Genomic DNA, 23899 nt, shown 5'->3' on the forward strand with positions numbered 1-23899 from the left:
AAGAGCCAGTGCAGCGGCCTGCCTGCCTCCAGGGCCTTCCTGCCCTGAGGAAGAGCCTCGGGAGGTTTTTCCAGCTGTGATGGAAGGTGGTGTTGTGCGTGGCTGGAGCAGCGGCCTCTCCCCCTCCGGCTGGCCAGCACAGTTTACACCAACATCACCACGGATGGCGCGCTCTGGTATCGTTGCGGTGGCTGATTTGCTGAGTGTGATGTGTCCATGTGAATGGCCCTTAATAAAAGCCTTGGACTGGAAGCTGGAGGCCAGTGGTTCACACCTATAATCCTACTACTTGGGAGACTGAGAACACGAAGATGGTGATGGAGGCCAGCCCTGGCAGAAAAGTTCATGAAGCTCCATCTCAATCATAGCTGGGCACTATGCCCTGTGCCTGTCATCCAAGCTCCACGAGAGTCTGAGAGAGAGCAACGAGGTCCCAGGCCAATCCGGAAGGAAAGTCGCTGAAACTTCATTTCCAGCGAAGAAGTTGAGCATAATGATGTGTGCCCAGTAATAATGGGAAGGGTAAAATAGGCAAGATCCAGGCAGGAAGTAAGACCTTGAAATCTCACAAATAACCAGCGCAAAAAGGGCTGGGGTGTTGCTCAGGTGGTAGAGCACCTGCCTCCCAAGCATGGGGCTCTGAGTTCAAACTCTAGTCTTGCCCCAAACTAATACTGTAAAGCAAAAGGCTGAGGACACAGCGGCTTGCCTGGGTTTCCCTGGCAGAGGGAAGCACTGGCAGTCTCAGAGGAGGACGCAGGGAGCCTGGGCCCGACTGCTGTAGATTCCGCTTTATCTCTGAGTCTTGTCCTGCCACACCTCACAGCCAGGAGTGTAACTGACGATGGATCCTTCCAGCAAGTCACCATGGTGAGGGCCTCCAGCACAACACACAGAAGCGGACCTCGTAACCCTGCGAGGCGCTGTCAACGCTGATACCCAGCCAGCCACACACTCTCCCAGCGCACGCCTTCCAGATTTGGCGGGAGCTCTTAGAAGCAAGAGTTAAGATAATGGCACACAAACCAGTCATAACCCACGTGGGCACGCTCTCCAGCTGCGGCCCCAGGGTCTGTCAGCTGGGACAATGTGTCCGATGAGAGAGGGAAAGGGAGACGTCTCTGGAGAACAAATCTCAGAGATGATTGCCTTTTGGAATCTCTGGTATCTGTGAATTCAGATTAATTTATTAATCTGGGATTGTAGACTCAGATTAATTATGTCTTGAGGTCTAAACTCGCTCCGTCCAGCAAGCAGCCCAGGAGTCCCAGCTCTCCAGCCCCTTCTACGTGTGTGCATATTGTGTTCATAACCCAGAGACACGTTGCACACGTCTCTTTCTCCGTTTTTTTCTGTCCTTAATATCTCTATAAGTTGATGAGCATAATCTTGGACAGGATGTCAATCAAATGAATAAAAAGAAGTCTAAGTAAACAAATAACAATATAAGAAATATAAGAAAATGAGCAAACTCAACAATGGTACAAATAATTGCTATGCTGAGAAAGTTCCAGCATTTATCTGGTGTAAAAAGTGAGTGGCTCATCCAGAATCTCACACAACAGTCTTGAAAAACAGGAACCGGTGTCAGACTCACACTTCCTGATTTTACACCCTAGTACACAGCAAGGCAACCACACAGGGGTATTGGTGTTGAGTGGGCATTGGACCAGTGGAATGGCTAAGAGGTAATTAGAGCTGTGTCTATTGATGGTCCGTCGAATCTCAGCAAGAATGCCAACACCATTTAGTGGGAAAAGAACATTTTTCTGATTGGGTAGTGGTGCTATAACTAGATAGTTGCATGTGGAAGATAAAAATGGGGTGAACTGGGGCTGGGAAGGTGGCTCAGTGGTAAAGTGCCTACCTTGCATGCATGAGGCCCTGGGTTCGAATCCTCAGCAGCACATAAGCAGAAAAAGCCAGAGTGGCACTGTGACTCAAGTGGTAGGGCCTTCAGCCTTGAGCTGAAGAGTTGAGGGACCGTGCTCAGGCCCAGAGTCCAGGCCCCACAACTGGCAAAAAAAAAAAAAAAAAAGGAGGGGTGAATTTTGACCCTTACCTCATAGCTATAAAAAATTTAACCCAAACTGGAGCAAAAATGTAAGTGTAAAACTTCATAATGTTGGATTTGACAATGCCTTTGAAAAGCACCAAAAATACAAATGACAGAAGAAGAAAAAATAGGTAAATTTTATTTCTCTTCATCATGATCAAAGCTTATTTTCCAACCATCGAGAAAGTAAAAAAGGCAGCTCAGGGAGTGGGAGAAAACATCTGTAAACACATATGGAGGAAGAAGCAAACGTCCAGGAGAATTCTTACAACTCAACAGTAATCAGACAACTCAATTTTTTGTTCTTTTGGTCTGTCCTGGGGCCTGAACGCTGGGCCTGGGCGCTGTCCCTCAGCTCTTCAGCTCAAGGCTAGCGTTCTACCACTTGAGCCACAGCTTCACTTCTGGCTTTTTCTGCTTATCTGGTGCTGAGGAATCAAACCCAGGGCCTCAGGCATGCAAGGCAAGCACTCTACCACTGAGCCACCTTCCCAGCCCCAGACAACTCAATTTAAAAGTAGGGACTGGGGTGCCGTTTGTTGATGTAGAATGAGGTTGGGGGAGAAAAATCACTTCTGGGCAAAGCAAGCTTCTAGAAGAGTCCAAGAGCCCAGAGGCTCCACCCAGGTCCTTCCAGTATGCAACGCAGCTGAGAACCAGGCCAGCAGCCTGGGTTGAGTTCTCTGAGGATGCCGGAGGGGCTGTTCACGGGCCTTCAGGCCGCCCGCCTGTGTGTCCTGTCACCATTTCATTGCTTGTGATGCGCAGGCACACCTCAGTTCACAACCAAAAAAACTGGTTCAGCCAGTTGACATCTCACGAGGCTGTAACTAGGCCCGGGTGTTTCACGTTTCCATGTCAGGCTCAGGCTTCTGTGCTTTCCCATGAGCAAGATTATTGCCAAGTGCATGTGTGGGAGGGCAGAGAGCGCGAAGCCTGGGGTTCAGTCCTGGAGGCCCGGGTTCGTTCATTCCTGTGCCACAGGAAAGAAAAAGAGGGAGGGAGGGCAAAGAGAGGCGGGCGGAGGACGGCTCCGTTCTCTCTGGGAGAGAGAACCGCAGCACTTGGTGGCCTCTTTTTGAGTTAAGGTACCCTTCGTGGGCCCACGGCCAAACGGTCTTGACTGCTCGTCATCCGGTGGCGCACATGGGTCCCAGCTGCTCCCCAGGAGCCTCTGGGCCCAGAGCTTCTGGGTCTCCCCTCCTGCAGGGCAGGGGTTGGGGGCCTGGGAATGAGGGGGCTTTGGCTCCCGGGGCACCCCTCAGGGCCAGGCAGCCTCCCTTTTCCTGGTCACCATGAACCAAGGATTCTGTGGTCGCTGGCCAGCTCCGCCTCTGGTGGCGCGTGGCATCGGACGCCACGCGAGCTGAGCTGGCGTCCCTGAAGACAGGGACAGCGGCCTGCAGTCCCCAGGGAGGCCGGCCGTCCCCAGGGAGGCTGGGCGCCGTGTGAAAGAGCTTGCCATTACTTTGGTGAGAACGTGACTTAGGCTAGACTCGATTGCACGGGGAACCTGTGAGCAGATCATCTGCTGTTATTAAAGCCCGTGGGCTGCTGGCTTCCCCACAACCACCTAGCGGCTGTCACTAATCCCAGACACGGGGGGGGGGGGGGGGGGGGGAGGGGGAAGAAGGAGGGAAGGAGGGAGAGGGAAAGAGAGAGAGAAGCAAGGGGAGAGGGGGAGGTGGGGAGGGAGAGAGGGCCGGGGAGATGGAGCGGATCTGAAATTCACGTTGGGTCTGGAACGGCTAAGCCGCCCTGTGCTAAGCTTGGCATCCAGTGGGCACTTGCCACACGTGTGTGGGGCGACAGGGGGTGATATCTGGGTAAAAGTCATCGTGCTTACGAGGCCCTAATAAAAACCTTTCCAATGTCAACCCTCCAGCGGCAGCAGCTGGGATTTCCTCCCATCCACGCCCAGCGCAGGCCGGCGGGGTGAGGGGGACCCCTGTGTTACAAGCAGGGGAGAGAAGGGGAAGAGGGGGCTGGGAAGGTGGCTTCGTGGCAGAGTGCTTGCCTAGCATGCATGAAGCCCTGAGTTCGGTTCCTCAGCACCACAAACACAGAAAAGGCTGGAAGTGGGGCTGTAGCTGTAGTGGTAGGGTGCTGGCCTTGAGCAAAGGAAGCTCAGGGTCAGCGCCTGCTGCTGCGGTGCTGAGGGTCTGGCTTGGGCGGGGGCTCAGGTGGCCTTGGAAGGAGTCTGGAGTGGCATACAAGTGTGTCCCCAGAGGAACTCTGAGTTCCTAGAAGCCACCAACCCTGGGGGCCCCATCCAGGGACAGCACCGTGGCTGACTGATGCATCACCCACCCACTTGCGGGACGCTGGACACTGGAGGGGCGGCTGGTCCCACCCCCATTGGTGGTGCGGTAAACAGCGGGCTCCTGGGATAGGAATCCAGTGGACTGATGGGGGGGGTTCTGTCTATCTAGGGCCCTCCCCTCTGCCCTCAGTGGGATCCTGTCTTCTGGATGGCTCCGGCTCATTGCCTGCCTTTCCGTCCCGCAGGAGTGCAGGCCTTCACGCCCGGTCAGCTCTGACGGGCCAGCCGAGAGACCACCAGCTGACTCTGCAAAATCTGCAGAAGTTGTTTGCAATGCAGTTCCAGTGTGTGTGTGTGTGTGTGTGTGTGTGTGTGTGTTCTAGCACTGGGGGCTCAAACCACTTGAGCCCCAGCTCCACTTCTGGCTTTTAATGGTTCATTGGAGATAAGAATCTCCCAGACTTTCCTGCCAGAGCTGGCTTTGAACCTCAATCCTCAGATCTCAGCCTCCTGCATAGCTTGGATTACAGGTGTGAGCCACCAGCGCCCGGCTTGGCTTGGTTTTTTGAAAAATGTATTTTCCTGGGCTTATATGAACTGCCGAGATTTCTCGGACAAAAGGAACACATCATTTAAGCATTAGTTCCTGAGATAACCCAGAGCATCGTTCATCCACAGGGAAAATCTAGGCATACTCTTTCCTTCTAACTGCGGGGGTATTTATTTCTTGTCACAAGCAGCACTTACAAAACAAATACCAATACACGGGGACACTCCCGCTCCTGCGAACGCATCGCACCGCCCTGCAAACATAGCTCGCGTGGGAAAATAATAGGTTTTGGTGTAGGCTGGCTCCTTCCCACTTTCTCTACTTTCTGTCTTCACAAAAGGGGCAGAGGCTCAGAGTGATGGAGCCTGTGCACAGTTAAGCCCTGATCCCGCCCATCTGGCAAATGGCTGGATTTATTAACAAGAATCAGTTATTTACTAGAACTGTTAGAATGTATGTGCTAGCCCCTCTCCTGCGTAACTGTATTCAAGGCCTTGGGTGGTTTGTGTAAGGTCCGCTCCTGGATGGCTAGCAGACTCCTCCCTCCTCGCAGCAAAGTCTCCGCCCAGTTACCTGCATTACCTAGGCAACTGGGACACCTGGAAGAGGTCACATCTGCATCTGCTGAGGTCACATGTGAATTTGATGTGGCCACACCTTTCTCCGCCCATACCTTAGATAAGGCCTCGCCCAGGCCCAGATGCTTTCTTTTCTAGCTCTTTCTCAGCTCTTTCCTTCTCTTCTCTCCCAGCTCTCTCTCTTCTCTTCCCCAGCTCTCTCTCTCTCCCAGCTCTCTTTCCCAGGCCTTTCCCAGCCATGTGGAGGGACAACATGGCCTGGTGCCAGCCAGAACGATGAATAAACCTACCCTTACCTGAATACCACGTGTGTGCTGCTGTTCTTACTGGGCTACCTCTTTTTAAAAACCTAACATAAATGGTACCGTGATTCGGATAAAGGGCTTAAAGTCAGGATAGGTGGGATTCCTCTCCAGTTTTTTTCCTCTTTTTTTCTTTTTTAGTTTGTTCTTCCCTTTTTGCTCTGAGGAATACCCACAGTTCTGACGGCCTTTTGCGAACCCGTCTGTCTGCTGCGGACACAGCGCATCGATACCATTGCTGCCTTCACATCCACGTCCACACCACTTCTCTACTCGGGCGAGTGAAACTACTCTCTATGGCTCTCTGTTGCTCAGTCTCTGTCCAGACGTGGTGCCACGCCAGAGAGCTCCTACGGCCTTTAGCCGAAAGGCCGGTCACCTCTGAAGCCGAGGACGCTTGGTTTTGGGGGCTTGGCCATTTCTCTCTAGAGGGCTCTGGGGGACGTCGGGACGCGGCTTCTGCCTGGTCAGCTCTCCTTCACTCACCAGACTGACTCTCCTACACATGTAATGGGGTGCTGCGAATCACGCCCGAGCGGTGAAACCCCTTTGAAATGCGTCCTGCGCTCCCTGGAAAGCCAGAGCGCCTCATTTTTATGCCATTCTCAGGTGTAGACAGTTTTTGCCACTGCAATGGTAAATGGTCAGAAGTCTGTTTATTTTTAGGCTCTCTTTGCTCTCTCTCTGCCATGCAGATTCACTAGTGATACCACTCAGTCTCCATCCCTTCTCTCCTCTTTGCCAAGAAAATCTCTTTGTGTTGTAGCAAAATTCATTCTTCTGCAAAAGCCCATTGAAGGAAAGCAAAATTCAACAGATTTCTGGGAACGTTGGCTCTCTTGATATAAGGCCTCCTTTTCTCTTATTAATCTTGCTGTCTTGAAGGCACACAGCGTGTCTGGAGCTATGGCAGCCCTTATGAAACCAAGAGGAAAGCGGCTTGGTGATGAAGAGCTAACCTGACGTGGACAGGGACACATCTAGATTCCTGATGGCATTGCGCCGCCATGAGAGCAAGGCGGAAACGTCTAGTGCCTGTGCTGTGACGTTGGTATTGGAGAGGCTGACTGCCAGCAGTAGACAGAGCTGCTGACACGTGGCCCCTCCTCCGTGCAGTGAGCATGAGTGGACCGACGGACGGACAGACCGACAGGGAGCTTAGGGCTTCCTGCGGCTTGGGGGTGGGCATTTTCAAACGGCTGATGAATCTTCTCACAGAGAGAAAAGATGAGGAGAGCCGCAGGCTCCGAGGCCTCTTGTCTTTGGTGGGACAGGAGGATCTGGGGGTTCGGCGTGTGCTGGCGCCCTACCCGAGAGGTCACATGCGTCATCTCTTCTGGTCCCCACAGCCCGGGGCTCTCTGTTCCACATCTGGGACTCAGGTCTCAGAGAGGGTGAGGCCTCTGTCTGGAGTCACACAGCGGGGTGAAGCAGCTGGCCAGCGTCCCCGTCCTGTGGGGTGAACGCTGTGCCTGGTGGCTGAGGTCACCCCCTGTGCTCGGTGGAAACTGTCGGCAAAGCGCCCACGGGCGACCCGGAGCGCGTGTGTCCACCTGCGACCGGAGGGAGCCGCCCCCGGGGTGTCCCCGAGCTGCACGTGGTTCTCTGCCGCCTGGGAGAGGAGGGGCCTGCGCAGAGCCTGGGGTCATGGTGACTCAAGGCGGTGCGTGCGCGCCTGCGGGATCGCGTGCGGGGGGACAGGCCGCGGCCCAGCTGCTCGGGTCCCCGCTGTTACAGAGGGAAAAACGAAATCCCGGAATCGTGGTGGAGAGACCGCGAGGCCAGCCACGAAGCAGGGCTTCCCGCGTCCACCGTGCCGGAAGCCGGCTGCGGCGGGCAGGCGTGAGTGCGCACGGCGTCCGCAGGCGGCTGGAGGAGGCTGGAGGTCCGCATGGGCGCCGCCTACATCCCCATCTCGTGGGGGTCTGGCGGAGCCCCAGGGAGGGACCAGGACCCGGATCGCCCCCACCCTGTACCGTTTGGGGAGATGTGCCCCGAGTTCCTACACCCGCGTCCTGACCCCACAGAGTTCAGCGCATGGAGACGGGGTGGACGCAGGCGATCAGCTAAGACTGATGCTGTGTCCGAGCAGGCCGGGTCCCTAGGGTGCCTGAGAATGCCCAGGAGACTTGGGAGCAGACAGAATCACACACACACACACACACACACACACACACACACACACACACACACACTGTCGTGAACACAGAGGCAGAGGTTGGAGGGAAATGTCTACAAGCCAAGAGACACGAAGGTCGAAGGTCACCAGCAAAGCTGGAACAGACCCCCCGCCAGCCCCAGCCCCGCACACTCGACCTTGCCTTGCAGCCTCCAGGACTGTGAGACGCGAAGTTGCTGCCATTGAAGCCAGCTGGTGGGGCCCAGTACCGCGCAGGCGCAGGGGAAGCGCGGCTCTGGCCGGGCGCCGGGAGCTGGGAGCTGGGCACTGGGCACTGGGCGCTCTGGGCACTGGGCACTGGGCGCCGGGCGCTGGGCACTGGGCGCTGGGCGCTGGGTGCTGGGTGCTGGGTGCTGGGTGCTGGGTGCTGGGCACTGGGTGCTGGGCGCTGGGAGCTGGGCACTGGGCACTGGGCGCTGGGCACTGGGCGCTCTGGGCACTGGGCACTGGGTGCCGGGCGCTGGGCACTGGGCGCTGGGCGCTGGGTGCTGGGTGATGGGTGCTGGGCACTGGGCGCTGGGTGCTGGGTGCTGGGCACTGGGCGCTGGGCGCTGGGCACTGGGCGCTCTGGGCACTGGGCACTGGGCACTGGGCGCTGGGCACTGGGCACTGGGCGCTGGGAGCTGGGCACTGGGCGCTGGGCACTGGGTGCTGGGCGCTGGGTGCTGGGTGCTGGGCGCCGGGCGCTGGGCACTGGGCGCTGGGAGCTGGGCACTGGGCGCTGGGCACTGGGTGCTGGGCGCTGGGTGCTGGGCGCTCTCCCAGGTCTCCAGTTCCGCTCCTCGATTAGCCCCGCGGCAGCACACTCGCCGGGCTCTTGGTGCCCGTCAGGCCCCTTGCTGGGCCCTTGGGGAAGCCAATCCCAGCCGCGCTGTCCCCCACAGTGCTCATTCCTGCGGGGGCCTCCTAACTCAGGGTGCCTTAGTCCATCCCATGCTGAGTGAGTGTTAGGTGAGCTCAGCAGCACTTTGGGATATGAACATGTGAGCACTAAGCAGTGTGCATGCGTGTGAGTACAGGTTTGTGTGTACACAGTGTGTGCCTCTGCGTGCGTGTGCACACTGTGTGTGTGTATAGGTTTGTATGTGAACATAGTATGTGGCTGTGTATGTATAGATTTGTGTGTACACACAATGGGGCTGTGTATGTATAGGTTTGTATGTGCACACAGTGTGTATAGGTTTGTGTATGTACACTGTGTGGCTCTACATGTATAGGTTTGTGTATGCACACAATATGTGTATAGGTTTGTGTGTGCATACTGGGTGTGGCTGTGTGTACAGGTTTGTGTGTGCACACACTGTGTGGCTTTTGTTTAGGTTTATATATGCACAGCGGGTGTGACTATGTGGACAGGTTTGTGTGCACACACTATGTGGCCGTGTATAGGTTTGTATATGTACAGCGGGTGTGGCTGTGGGTACAGGTTTGTGTGTGCACACTGTGTGGCTGTGTGTATAGGTTTGTATATGCACACCGGGTGTGTGTGTATAGGTTTGTATATGCACACCAGATGTGTCTGTGTGTATAGGTTTGTATATGCACACCGGATGTGTCTGTGTGTATAGGTTTGTGTGTGCACACTATGTGACTATGTGTATAGGTTTGTATATGCACACCGGGTGTGTGTGTATAGGTTTGTATATGCACACCGGGTGTGGCTCTGGGTACAGGTTTGTGTGTGCACGCTGTGTGGCTATGTGTATAGGTTTGTATATGCACACCAGGTGTGGCTGTGTGTATAGGTTTGTGTGTGCACACTGGGTGTGGCTGTATGTACAGGCTTGTGTGTGCACACACTATGTGGCTGTGTATAGGTTTATATATGCACACCAGGTGTGGCTGTGGGTACAGGTTTATGTATGCACATCAGGTGTGGCTGTGCGTACAGGTTTGTGTGTGCACATCGGGTGTGGCTGTGTGTGCACACACTGTGTGGCTGAGTGTATAGGTTTGTATATGCACACCAGGTGTGGCTGTGTGTATAGGTTTGTGTGTGCACACCAGGTGTGGCTGTGGGTACAGGTTTGTGTGTGCACACTGGGTGAGGCTGTATGTACAGGCTTGTGTGTGCACACACTATGTGGCTGTGTATAGGTTTGTATATGCACACCATGTGTGCTGTGGGTACAGGTTTGTGTGTGCACACACTGTGTGGCTGTGTGTGTGGCTGTGTGTGTATGTGCGCGTGTAAGGACAGTCTGGATTCACCCCAGTAAGAAGAAAACTGCGGAAAGGTCCCTTGGTCACATGTGGACTGGGCAGGGCCCTGTGGTCCTGGGGGCAGGTTGGTGTCTGAGGTGTGGGAAGTAAAGGACTCTGTCAGGGATCAGTGCACTCTGATCCCAGGGTGCTCTGACCCCAGGGCTTGGTTGTCCAGGGAGCTCCTCACCTGGGTCTCCAGGATGATGAGCTCACGAGGGAAAGATCCTGCAGGCCCAGCAATTTTAGAAGAAAACATGGAGTCGCACATGGCTCATGGCTGTAGATTTAATCAGAAGCTGAAAGTTCACAGGAGGGGAAATGAATTGTGAGAGGTTTTCAGCACTGCGGGGAATTGGGGATGATGGGTGAAAAGTAGAAGTCAAAGCGGTGCTGACTTCTGAAAATACAAACAATAAGTCAGATTGCTAACTGCCATCTTTGTCTCTAAAGACCAAAGGCAGGCGCAGAGTTCAAGGGGAAAATAAGCTTAGGTGGAGATGGCAATACCAACTACAGAAAAAAGTATAGGCAGAAAGAAACAGAAACTGTTGGAAGTCAAAATTAATCAATCTTAAACCTTTAAAAGAAAGAAGGAGTAAACTTTGTGCTCACATAGCTAAGAGCTGGGAATTTCCTCTCCAAGACAGAGCAATTAGAAGGTCTTTCTCTCTCTCTCTCTCTCTCTCTCTCTCTCTCTCTCTCTCTCTCTCTCTCTCTCTCTCTCTCTCTCTCTCTCTCTCTCTTCCTCCTCCTCTATTTTTTAATGGTCATGGGGCTTGAATCAGGGTCCTGGCTCTGTCCCTCAGCTCTTCAGCTCAAGGCAAGTACTCTACCACTGGAGCCATAGTGCCACTTCTGGTTTTCTGGTGGTTAACTGGAGATAAGAGTCTCATGGACATTCCTGCCTGGACTGGCTTTGAATGGTGATCTCAGCTTCCTGAGTAGCTAGAATTGCAAGCATGAGCCTTTATGATAGAAAATATCACACGCATGGAGACAACTGTTTAATGATGGGTGAGTCATTGAATAGATAAAAGAGGAAACCCAAAAGTTTCTAGAAACCAATAAAAATGAAAACATAGAATTTTGGGGACACAGGAAAGCCAGTTATAAGAAGTAAGTTTATAGCTATAAATAGCCTATATTGACCAAATAAACTTCAAATTAATATCCTAATGATACATTTGAAGCTCTTAGAAAAACAAGAACCCAAAACTCAAATCAATAGACAGAAATAATAAAGGTTAGGGAAGAAATCAATAGTGTACCTACTAAAAAATCTATACCCCCCCAAAAAAATCATCAAAATAAAATGTTGATTCCTCAAAAAGACATAAAATTGAACTCAAGACCCAGAATGGAACACACACCTATAGCCATCTGATTTTTTTTTTTAAACAGAGGAGCCAAAAACATACGTTGGAGAGATCATAGCCTCTTCCAACACATAGTGTTGGGAAATTGGATATCCATATGCAGAAGACTGAAACTAGATCCCTGTCTCTCACCTTCTAAGACTACCAGAAAGACAGCCAGACACAGAGAAAAAGGTCCCAGCATGACAGAGGCCGGGACAGGAGCTCTGCAAGCAATGTGTTTCCCAGTCCACCCACACGGAGGACTGTCAGTCCTCAGTCACAGGGAGAAGCCAGAAACAATTCCCCCTCTACACTTCTACAGAGAACCAATGTGGCTGACACTTGATTAATCCAGAACAGCAAGATAAAAAACTGTGCTGGTTATTATTATTATTATTTATCATCCATTCTGGGGCTTGAACACAGGCCTGGGCACTGTACCTGGGCTAGTGCTCTACCACTTTGTGCCACAGCGCCATTTCTGGCTTTTTGGTAGTTTATTGGAGATATGAGTCTCATGGACTTTCCTGCTGTAGCTGGCTTTGAACTGTGATCCTCAGATCTCAGCCTCCTGAGTACCTAGGGTACCAGGCATGAGCCACCGATGCCCAGCAATTTCTGCTGTTTTTAAGCCCCTTGTTTGTGACTGTCTACTCTAGTGGCCACAAGAACTGAACACAGTGAGCCACCTGCGTGTCCTCAGCTCAACCGGCCACCTGTCCTGGTCCAACCCCAAGGGCTTGCTGGGGAGAAGCAGCATCATCTAAAAGCAGCAAAGTCCTGGCCAGGTGCAGGACAGGACCAAGGCCAGACATCAGAGGACACTTCGTGGCTTCACAAACCTTCCCGCTGGCCTGGACAAGAGAAGGTCAGGTGATTAGATGGTGCTGGGAGCCGGGGTGTAACCTGCCCACTCTGCACAGGGGAGCAAGGACTAAACTGCAGGTGGAAGAGGCCCTTCTCGGGGCAGCAGGGACGCTGCCAGGTGCCTGAGGGCTGTGGGTTCTGGTGCCCGGGTGGCCGTGCCCGCCACGCCAGCCTCGGCGGGTCTCGCCTGCAGGCTCGGCCTGCCCAGCTGTCAGGGGTGATCCCAGCCTCCTTGCAGCGGCTTAGTCCTTCCGCCCCTCAGAACTGGAGCGGAGGAGATTAGCGTTGCTAATTTGGAACCAGGAGCTGACACACTATAAAAAGCAAGGAGTCTTTGGGAGCGGGTTGGTTTGTTAAGTAAGCCATTTTAGAAACTCCGTCCCACACACGGGCAGGATGCACTCAGTGGGATCCGTCTCTCTCCTGCCCTTTTCCTCTTCTAAGCAGTCTCCTTCCAGTCCCTCCCCCAGCCGTCAGCGGCGTACCCTGCATCCCTGGCAGAAGCTCTGGGAGAAGCAGGTCACAGCCACACTCCAGGCCAGGCTGGCAGCCTTGGCTTTCTTCCTGCGAGTCCAGAGGACACGCAAGAGGCCAGCAGGGAAGGCGTGCGAGTCCTGGGTGATAGGAACGCGTGGCAGGATGAGCGCCCCAGCCAGCAGCCACTGTGTGGGAATTCACACCTGCATGCAACATCTGGCACAGGAAGAACTCTTGGGGACCCTGTTGAAAACCAGGGTAAAGGAAGTGGCGCTGTGGCTCAAGTGGTAGAGCGCTCGCCTTGAGCTGAAGAGCACAAGGACAGCGCCCAGGCCCAGAGTTCAAACCCCATGACTGACAAAAGAAAAGAAAAGAAAAGAAAAGAAAACCAGGGTAAATAATGGCCAGGTACCAGGTGCCGGTGGCTCACGCCTGTAATCCTAGTTACTCAGGAGGCTGAGATCTGAGGATCGAGGTTCAAAGCCAGCCGGAGCAGGAAAGTCTGTGAAACTCTTATCTCCAATAAACCATCCGAAAACCAGAAGTGGCACTGTGGCTCAAGTGGTAGAGCACTCGCCTTGAGCTGAAGAGCTGAGGGACAGCGCCCAGGCCCCGAGTTCAAGCCCCATGGCTCACCAATAGTAATAATAATAATAATGGCCAGGTGTTTTGGATCCTCGTGGGTGGCTGGGCGGGCACAGCACTGCCTCCTTTGTGTGCAGCAGGCTTCCTAGAGGAGGCGCTCAATGTTCAAAGAAACAGACCATCGGAGATGACTTGGAAGGCTGACTCCAACAGAGAGCAAATGAACATCTGCTCTCACACACACATACACACACACGCACACCTGCATGCACACAGCTGCATTACAGATGCACACACACCTGTGCTCACACATGCATGCATATACACACCTGTGTATGTGAGCACGTCCACACACACATGCACTCACAGGCACACAGCCCATCCTGAGGGCAAGTTTCTGATTGCTCAGCAAGCTGCACAGAATCCAGGGCCCGGAGGGCACGGTTCCAGGATCTCCGCAGAAAAGGTGGGAAGCGGTTTTCATTTTGTGTGTTTGAGATGCACCCCACCCCTCCTAAGTCTCTTGTGCGCAGGAAAACCATCCTCCTTTGAAAACTCCGAACTGTGAAGGGGTCTCTGCATCCTGCCGTAGCCACTGGGAGCAATTATGAGCCACCCTCAGGCAGTAGCTTGGACTTCGGAGCCTGATGATGTGTGTCACGGTGATCATTTCACCTGGGAACCCCAGGCCAAGGGCCTGGAAATGGGGGAAGCCGCAGCCTTGTTTGTCTCCTGCCCTCCTTTGCCCTCTGGAGATTTGAAGCTGCTACTGTCCTCTCAAATCCAGACTCAGGATGTCCCTGTCACAGTGTGGCGGAGGGAGGTGGCAGTACCCAGCACCACAGGCAGATGCTTTCCCCGACCTTGCCTTCCAGGAAGCAGCAGCTTCCGCAGAAGAAAACCCAGCCCCAGCCCAGCCCCAGCCCAGCCCCAGCCCAGCCCCAGCCCAGCCCCAGCCCAGCCCCAGCCCAGCCCCAGCCCAGCCCACGTGTGGGGATGGAGGGGGACCAGGACGAGGTGCCCGGCTCTCCACAGGCATCTCCCGACCGAAGCCTGCTCTCTCCCACCTTCTTCGCTTTCAAAGTCAGTTTCCTGAAGTATAATTTACATTTATAATGTGCATTTATACTTTATGTCGTATTTAGCATCACATAATACAATAATAGAGCACAGGTTAGGCAGAGTTCTTGCCTTACAGGTGTAATGTCCTCGGTTCAAGCACTAGCAGCAGAAACACAAGTCAGAAAGCCATATGTAGTACACTAATGTATCCACGCATGCTAGATGACATCATAGGCGGTCTGATAATCACATGGTGTCATTCATGTAATATAAGTTACAGTGTCATGTCATTGATAGGGCATACCAGCCTTTGACTTGGCACTGATACACGCACTCACCTTGTCGCTTTTCTAGTGTTATAATGTTATAAATAGGGCTGAACAGACTCACCCCTTCTAGAAGCCCCTTTAGTGGGCCAGGCCCTCCCCAGCCTGACCTGTGCTCCGGCTTTCAGCCCCCAGGCCCGGCCCCTTCCCATACAGGAAGTGACACGGCACTCTGTCCCCAGATCCTGGAACCCGTGGCTCCTCTAATGTTTCCAGGTTTTTCTGTGTGTGTGTGTGTGTGTGTGTGTGTGTGCGCGCGCACACGTGTGCACATGTGTGCACGCGGTGGGTTGGGGGTTGGCTTTTTGAGAAAGTTTACGTGTATTAGCTATATAATGTTGCTTATCAGGTTTTAATAAAAGCAGACTGGGCTCCCTCATATGTTAGAAAATACTTCTTAGCTCCTCTCCTTTTCTGCTTGACAATTCACCAGGAGCGAGCAGGTGACAGTTCTAATTTCCATTCATGTCAGCTTCCTGAAATGAACTTCACAGTACCTTCTAGTGACTGGCATTGTTAAAACATGCCGTGGAGATGCATTTCCAAATTCAGCCACAGCCACACATCACCCCTCCCCCTCCCCAATCTCTCCCTCCCTCCCCCTCACACACACACACACACACACACACACACACACACACACACACACTCACACACACACACACATCACTGCTTCCCGAAGCCCGCCCCTCTGTGGTGGGTCCAATGCCACCGGCCTCCTGGCGGGCGGGGTAGCACTGTCACTCACTGAGGAGGTCACATGTCGCCCGCCCGCACCAGGCTGCAGCTGAAAGGTGGGAGGCGGCCATGTCTGCCAAGTGTTCTCTCCTTTCTTCTTTATATAAACACTTATGTAACCCAGGGCCCACTCTCTGCCGGCCTGGTTTCAGCCTGCCTCGTGTTAATGCATGGGACCCCATCACCCTCTGCCGGAAAACTCTGCTCTGGGCCCCGAGGGGAGTGAAGTCAAGAGTCAACAGGAAAACACAGGATTCCTCGCCTGCTTTCCGTGGAGCTCGGCCTTTCCTTGGCCCCGCTGTGTGGCCCGGGACCAGAGGCTGGGCTGAGAAGGGTGAGATTTTGAACGGTGAGGCCTAGAATGAGGAAACTCCAGGAGGGGAAGATGGCAGACACCATGGGAGAAGGAAAGGCATGGGGCTTGGGACGGGAAGGCAGGGGTCTCAGAGTCATGGCCAGCGGGAGACTTGGGGTGCTGACTCCTGCCCCATGTCTGCCTTCGCTTTCTTCTTGTCTAGTGAACGCAGGGACACTTGCCCAGGTGGGCAGCCGGGGAGGGAGGGCTCAGACCCTAGAAGTCCAGGGCAGGAGACCTGGGACCAGGGCTGGACAATGAGGAGGTGACCGGACCTGGTAATCGGTGCCTGACTCCACCGGGCTGTCTATGATTCTGTGTGGCAGATTTGAGAGGGAAGGAGAGGGTGAAGGAGAAGAGGAGAGGAGAGGAAAGGAGAGAGAGAGAAAAAAAGAGAGAGAGAGAGAGAGAGAGAGAGAGAGAGAACAAGTACATCAGTGTGCATGCCTGTCAGTATATGAATGCATTTGTGAGAATGTGAGAATGTGGGTGTGCAACTATGTGCAAAAATGCGTGTGCACACACGGGTGTGTGAAGAGACAGCAGGTACCCACCCAGATTTGTTGTGTGTGTCCTGGGCCCCAGGGACTTGCCAGGGGGGCACAGGAGCTCCAGGCTCCTTTGCACACGGCACACACACTCGGAGCCGGGCCCTGGCGCTGCCCCCGCAGGTCCCCGCCCCAGGGTGAGCAGCGCTGGCAGAGCCGGCAGTGGCATCTGCCTTCCAGCCACTCCCTCTAGGCCACATGGGTTCTAAGACCAGCATAAAGTCCTGCTAGAGGGTTGTGCTGTGTGAGGTGGACATGACCGTCCGGCAGCTCCCTGCACCCCAACCTGGACCTGGGTGCAGGGGTGAGGGGGGCTGGGCTGCGGTGCAGCTGTGCAGCTCCACCGGCTCCTTCATTGCTTTTGCATCGCCTCCTAAGGCGTCTCTGCAGGCATGCGCGGTGGGATTGCACCCAGGGACGTGGCAGACTTCGCTGACAAGAGCCAGGTGACCTGGCAGGAGGAGACACGCGGACCATTAGCTTCGGCTGGTTGGATAAAAGCACGTTCTTTAGAAACAGGTCAAACTTTGCTTACCTTTTCCACCGGGAAAAATGTATTCAGGACATGACCCTGGGGACAGAGCTGACTCACATTCTACCGTGCTGACTGGACACCCCTCCCCCAGCCCACGCCCTGTCCCCAGGTGATTCTGGAACCTTCCCGGCCACTTCACCTGTAAATCAGGCAAGCCTGTTTTCATGCTCCCTGAGACACCCAGAGCCCTACCTGGACAGAGCCTGTCCAGCTGCTCACCTCGCTGGCCACGGCAGGCAGGCTGCCCTGAAAATCTCCGAGACGCTGCGATGAAATAGTTCCACAGGGGGGTGACCAGCAAGGGCAGGGCAGGCCCAGTGTGGGGACCGGTGGGAAACACACGGACAATGAAAATAGGATGTGTCCATCGGTGAAGGAACCCAGGAAGAATGAGCCAGGAAGCCAAGGGAGAGGAGAGCAGCCAGGAGGCTCTGAAGACCATGCCATCTCTCACCCTCTCGGATCTCTTACTGAGGGAGAAGATGAAATACCCTCTGCGGCCAGTGCCAAGTGCCGCACACAGCGGAGGGGGGGACACAGCGGGGGGACACAGCGGGGGGACACAGCGGGGGGACACAGCGGGGACACACAGCGGGGGACACACAGCGGGGGGACACAGCGGGGGGACACAGCGGGGGGACACAGCGGGGGGGACACAGCGGGGGGGACACAGCGGGGGTCACAGCGGGGGGACACAGCGGGGGACACAGCGGGGGGGACACAGCGGGGGGACACAGTGGGGGGCACAGCGGGGGGGGGTGGACAAAGGGGCCTTCGCATCACCGCCCCGCAGCCACCTGACAATGCAGCGTTGGCTGTGTGATTTCTTGCCGGAGGGTAATGAACTTTTGATCTTCCTCTCCGCAGGTCTGTAGCCCTGTCGAATCGCAAGAGAAACATTAAGCCAATTCTGGTAGTGTAGAATCCTACAGTACATCTAGCCAGCACTCCCTGTCAAGGCAATGGACAAGAAAAGGAAGAAAGTGGTATAACCCAGAGGAGCATCAGAAGACATGACAGACAGACCCCTGGAAGCGGGGATCCGGGAAGAGGAAATAGGTATTAAGGACACACTAAAGACGTCTGAATAACCTATGGACTTCACCTAATAATTTCTGGGCATTGAATAGACTTTGTTCCCCAAGGCTTCCTGGGTTGGTGGTTTGGGTCCCAGCGAGGCTGTGTTGAGGTGGTGGGATCTTGAACAAGGGGAGCCTGCGGAGAGGTCTTTAAAGCCACCCTGGGAAGGAATTAAGGTAGTTCCCATAAGCCCTCCGAGTGAGTTCTCTTGAGGTTTTTATGGAAAGATCAAGCCTGCTCCTCCAGCCCTCTTGTTTACTGTTTTGATCTCATTCATCATCACTCAAAATTGTGAGCTCAGAAAATCCTCTTTCTGCCAAAGATGGTGGTTCATGTCCATAATCCTACCTATTCAGGAGGCCAAGATCTGAGGAACATCGTTCAAAGCCACCCTGAACAGGAAAGCCCATGAGAAGCTTATTTCCAATTAACCATCAAAAAGCTGGAAGTAGAGATACAGCTCAAGTCATACAGAGCGGTAGCCTTGAGGGACAAAAAAGCTCAGAGACATCACCTGGCCCTGAGTTCAAGCCCCAGGACATAAAAAAACATCGACCACAAACCCTCTTCTTCAGATGTAGTCTGCCTTAGATATTTTATTATACCAATGGAAAATGAACTAATACAGTAAGGAATCATTTTGTTTCATTAGTTATATAACAAAAATGTACCATCGATGTGAAATATTAATAATAGGGGAAAATGAGGACAGGACATATAGGAAACTCTGTACTGTCCACTTAATATATTTTTCAATCTAAAACTGTTTTTGGAAACTAGCATAGATTTAAAAATCCTCAATCTGGGGCTGGGAAGGTGGCTCAGTGGTAGAGCGCTTGCCTTGCATGCTCAAGGCCCTGGGTTCGATTCCTCAGCACCACATAAGCAAAAAGAAAAAAGCCAGAAGTGGCGCTGTGGCTCAAGTGGTAGACCGCTAGCCTTGAGCTGAAGAGCTGAGGGACAGCGCCCAGGCCCAGAGTTCAGGCCCCACGACCGGACCCCCCCAAAAAAAATCCTCAATCTCTCTGCATCAATGGCTTGGGGTGACCAGGCTGTGAGCCAGACTATCTGTCTCTCCAGGAAATTCTGTGAGTTATTCAATATCTTTTTAATAAATCCCTGTTTTGCTGCCGTAGGAGTTCTGTTTTCGGCAGTCAAGAAGGTAGACTAATCCAGGTTCTATGTATTTACATGAAGGATTGGAAAGAAGAGAGCTTTGGGAGCTGATGTAATTTTCTATTTGAGTTGCAATGGGTTTTTAAAAGTCAAGAGAATGTCTGTCAGGTACCTGGGGCAGAGTCAGGACTAATCAGATGATATCTGTAAAATGTGCCCGGCCCAGGGAGCTCAGGGCCAGCCTCAGTGTTCCCATCATCAGGAAAAAAACATGCTTTGAAACACTGGCAGGAAGGCGGAGGCTAGTGGAAATCACCTCAATTATTCCTGCCTTTCCAAGTGGACAAGCTCTATTGAGGTGAAAGATAATGGGATTTTTTTTATTCACACATCACATTCCTCTCTCCTTCTCGTCAAATGTGTGTTCTGTGCTCTTCATTATTTTAGGTTGGCTCCCTTGACGATGACTCCAGCAGGCAGGTTCCAGAAATTCCTGAAGAATATTCTCCAACTTCAAAATACCACACTTTGAAACATTAAATCATGGGAATTCCTTGAGTGGTATCGTAATTTCAAAACAAATCGCATAATGACCAAAATTAAACCAATACATGGGTGATTACCAATAATTGTTTTTCTGCCTTTCAAGATACATTTAAAAAGTTCAACGTACATTATATAAAAAGTGAACTATATAATGGGGGGGGAAATTGGGAAGAATGAGGGAAGAGGTGACGTATTATTTTCATAGCCTGACTTATGGAACTGTGACCTCTTTGTTCAATCACGTAACAATAAAATATTTTTAAACTTGTTGGTTCACATAATTGTTGTTGTTGTTGGTGGTGGTGGTGGTGGTGGTCCTGGGGCTTGAGCTCTGGGCCTGGGCACTGTCTCTCAGCTCTTCAGCTCAAGGCTAGCACTCTACCACTTGAGACACAGCGCCACTTCTGGTTTTCTGGTTGTTTTTTTTTTTTTTTTTTTTTTTTTTTTTTTTATTAGAGATAAGAGTCTCATGGACTTTCCTACCAGGGCTGGGTTTGAATCATGATTCTCAAATCTCAGCCTCCTGAGTAGCTAGGATTACAGGCGTGAGTCACCAGTGTCTGGCTCACATAAATATTAAGTAAGCTTGGGATGGCACATCTTCTATCGAGGATGGAAGTCTTATAATGATAAACTTTGCAGAGAAGTATAATTTTTAAATAGTTTGACTCTGCATGCCTTTTTTCCCCTAGTGTTTCCAAAATAGAACTCTTGTCTCATCCATCTGGCAGGAGTGTTTATTACCCTTTAACAACGGTATCAGTTCCTTTTCTCCTCACTGTGATCCAATAACTGCCAGAAACAGCTTACAGAAGAAGAGATATGTTCTGCTCCCAGTTTCAGGAGTTGAAGTCCACAGTCCTTGGCTCTGGCTATTCCGGGCTCTGGTGAAATAGGGCATCATGGAGGAAGAAAAAGGCTTCATCTCATGGTGGACAGGAAGCAGAAGGAGAAGAGGAGGAAACTGGAGAATGGCTTTGCTCTCCTTTAAAGGCCCACTCCTAGTGGCGGTCTTCTTCTCAGCCCTTCCTCCCAAATTTCCCACAATCTCCCATGATGGCAACACTAGCTATGAACCCAGACTTCCTCACTGGAGCCTGTGTGGGACATTCCACACTCCAACAGGAAGCACAACCCACCGCCCCCAGCACAAATCCAATCACGGCAGGGGGCGTGGCCTTTTATGTAAGGGATGACTTCTACTGACATTTTCATAATAATTCTGAGCATAGTTCAAGAAGGATCCCAATGAAGCCGCTCCAGAAATACCTGTTTCCCTATGATCCCTGGGCTTTGAAGGCATTTCTGCAAAGCCCAGCATTTCAGAAGCACCCTTAGGCAAAACCCAGCCAGCAATGTTTTGTTTTGTTTTGTTTCCCTCTAATTGTTCAACTTGCCTTACAGAATTTTCATACCTCTGGGAAAACACCAGCTTTGTGAGGATCCGCATTACCTGAGAAGGCCATACTTCTTTTCCAGTGTTCTCTTGAATCAGTCAGGACTGAACCAAACACGATGCTCCGTTCCGTTTATTGGTACCTTCATCCTAAAGAATAGAAAGGAGTTCAATCAATCTTTTGCCAATCTCGTGTTACATCCTAAGCTAATTCAACCCATCATTATTTGGGGGGGGAAAAAAAGCTTGGAATGACTTAAACAACAATCTGAAATGTTTTTTCTTTGATTCTTGTCCAAAGGAAATGCTGGCAGCAGTCAGGACTGTAGATTTTCACAGGAGTTTCTCTGCCATGAGAGATTGGCTTTTGTGGTGGTTGTCCCTGTCTTGGTGATGAGCTGAAAAAGCTGAGTCAGTCTGTAGGTTTCTGGTATCATATTCTGACTTACACACTGCAGAGAGCGCTTCTCTGTAGAAGAAACAAATTCTAAACATACAAAAATCCTTCTTAAAATATTTTGACTGAAGCATTATTTAAATCAAGAATTTCTGGCATAATTACACAACCTATACTAAAAAAGTACTCCATCCATTTGCACAAATCCATATACGACAAGAATCATTGTTAAAAAGTTTGATGTTATCTTGGGTGTCCTTCTTACATTAGTATACTTTCTGCTACTGTAACAATACACCAGGGGCTTGATATTTTATAAAGAACAGAGGTTTAGGCTGGGAGGTATTGGTCAGTGACAGAATAGATGGATGTGAGGCCCTGGGTCTGACTGCCAGCATCCTGTGCACAGGTGTGTACACACACACACAGAAGAGGATTACTTATCTCACAGTTCTAGGTGCACAGAACACACAGCATCAGCATTGTGTGTGGGGGGGGGCGCTCTCTGTGTCTTCCAGCTCCTGGAGCATGGCCTGTGCTAGTGTTGTGGCTCTACTCTTCTAATCTCTGTTTCTGTTCACACCGCCTTTTCCACTGTGTCTGTCACCCAGTCCAATAGTCACCGTTTTTGTTTTTTGAATTTTTTTTTTAAATAAGGTCTTGCCATGGCTTCGAACTTTCCATGTTCCTGCCTTAGACTCCCTAGGGCTGGAATCACAGGAGCACACTTCGAAGCCCCTGCTACAGCAGAGTTAGGGCCCACTATAACCCAGCACACTGCTGCTAGCTCAATTACATCTGCAAAGACCCTATTTTCTATTGAGTCACGTTGACACATTATGGACACAATCCTGCAGGAGAGCAAGGCCCAATAATGCTTGTTCCTAGATATGCAAATCCCATCCTGTCCAGAAGAGGGTCAGTGGACTTCTTCCTGCCAGTCATCTTGGAAAAAAAACAGTTTTGCCTTCATTTGCATGTTCATTTCAATGTTCCTAATTGACAAATACATCTGGTCTTCCAATTCTATTTAACCATTGGAGGGCACACCTGTCCAATTCTTTGCATCATTAAATTCAAGTCTTTAAGTGTTTGTAAGAGTGTGAGAGTCATCTTTTCCCCCCTTTATTTTTAACAGTGAGGATTGAGAAGGAAGCCCAAGGAGCCCCGGCCAGCCTTCCTTCCCTGACCTTCAGCCTTCCCTGACCTCCAGCCTTCCCTGACCTCCACAACCTCTGCCTCCAGCCCTCAGTGTGTCCTGCCCACCTGGCCAGGGCCTGAGCATCTGGGCCCCAAAGTCTCCCAGAGCCTTGGTCTCCTTTCCCAGGCCCAACGCCCACTCTTCCAGTGGCCCTGAGGAAGCTCTATGTGGGAGACCACTCACCCTCCTTTCCCACCAAACTTCCTACTCCTGTTCTTTAAAAAGACGCTGCTGCCGGCCCAGCTCAACCCCAATTCCACAGGGTTTCCAGGGATGTAACAGGACCGTGTGCCTGCATTTCCAACATCTTCCTGCCACCTCTGAGCTCCAGTCTGCCATCTTTCTTCTCTCTCCTTCAGTGGCTTCTGGAGGAGTGGCCAATGCAGCTAGAAAGGTCAGCTCTTGCATGTATGTATGTATGTATGTATATGTGTGCACGTATGTATATGTGATATGTCTATGCATGTATGTATGTATATGTGATATGTCTATATATGATGCATGTATATACGTATATCCACATATACCAACACACACACATACACACATATATATATATATGGATTTGCATTACAGTTTTGCTTAAAACAGCAACCTCTGGGAATACATTAAGGGTTCATGCCACTAGATTATTCAGATTAGGCTGTGATCTTCCAGTTGACTGCTGTACAACCTTGGAGAAGCTGTGGATGAACGTTTAGCATAAGCCTTGTTTGGCTAGATCTTCCACAACCTTATAAACCAGGCGGCTGAGGTCCACACTGTTTTCCTACAGCTCTGAAGACTACAAGTCTGACAGCAAGGTGTGCAAGGCCATGTGAGCGTTGGGACCGAGGGGGGAGCGTGTCCTGGCTGCCTCTGGTGTTTGGGGTGACCCGCACCCCTTGGAGAGCCTCAGCTTGTAGTGACAGTGTCTCATCCCGGCCGCGTCTGTCTCTGTGCTGGGCTGCCGCTCTCTCCACTTGAGCCGCGGCTCTACTTCTAGTTTTTTTGCAATTAATTGTAGCTGAGTGTCTCACAGGCTATCTTGCTCAGGCTGGCTTCAAATAGAGATTCTCAGAGCTCAGCCTCCTGACCAGCTAGGATCAGAGGCGTGAGCCACCAGCAAGAGGCTGCTTTCCTCGTTGTAGATAGTGGGCTGAGTAAGGGCTCGGCCTTCCCCGGGCGGCTCACCTTCTT

At 52.0% G+C, this 23899-nt stretch overlaps 1 long non-coding RNA gene across 1 annotated transcript; it reads left to right on the forward strand.

Moving 5' to 3' along the window:
• Nucleotides 1-16855: 16855 nt before the first annotated feature.
• LOC138841411 (uncharacterized) lies at nt 16856-19840 on the forward strand. Its single transcript, XR_011376418.1, has 3 exons — nt 16856-16968; nt 17852-18043; nt 19628-19840. It is a non-coding gene; the product is annotated as an uncharacterized lncRNA (long non-coding RNA).
• Nucleotides 19841-23899: the final 4059 nt, after the last annotated feature.

Source organism: Dipodomys merriami, unplaced genomic scaffold (assembly GCF_024711535.1).
Source record: "Dipodomys merriami isolate MVZ:Mamm:240054 unplaced genomic scaffold, mDipMer1.0.p SCAF_32, whole genome shotgun sequence".
Classification (NCBI taxonomy): Eukaryota; Metazoa; Chordata; class Mammalia; order Rodentia; family Heteromyidae; genus Dipodomys; species Dipodomys merriami.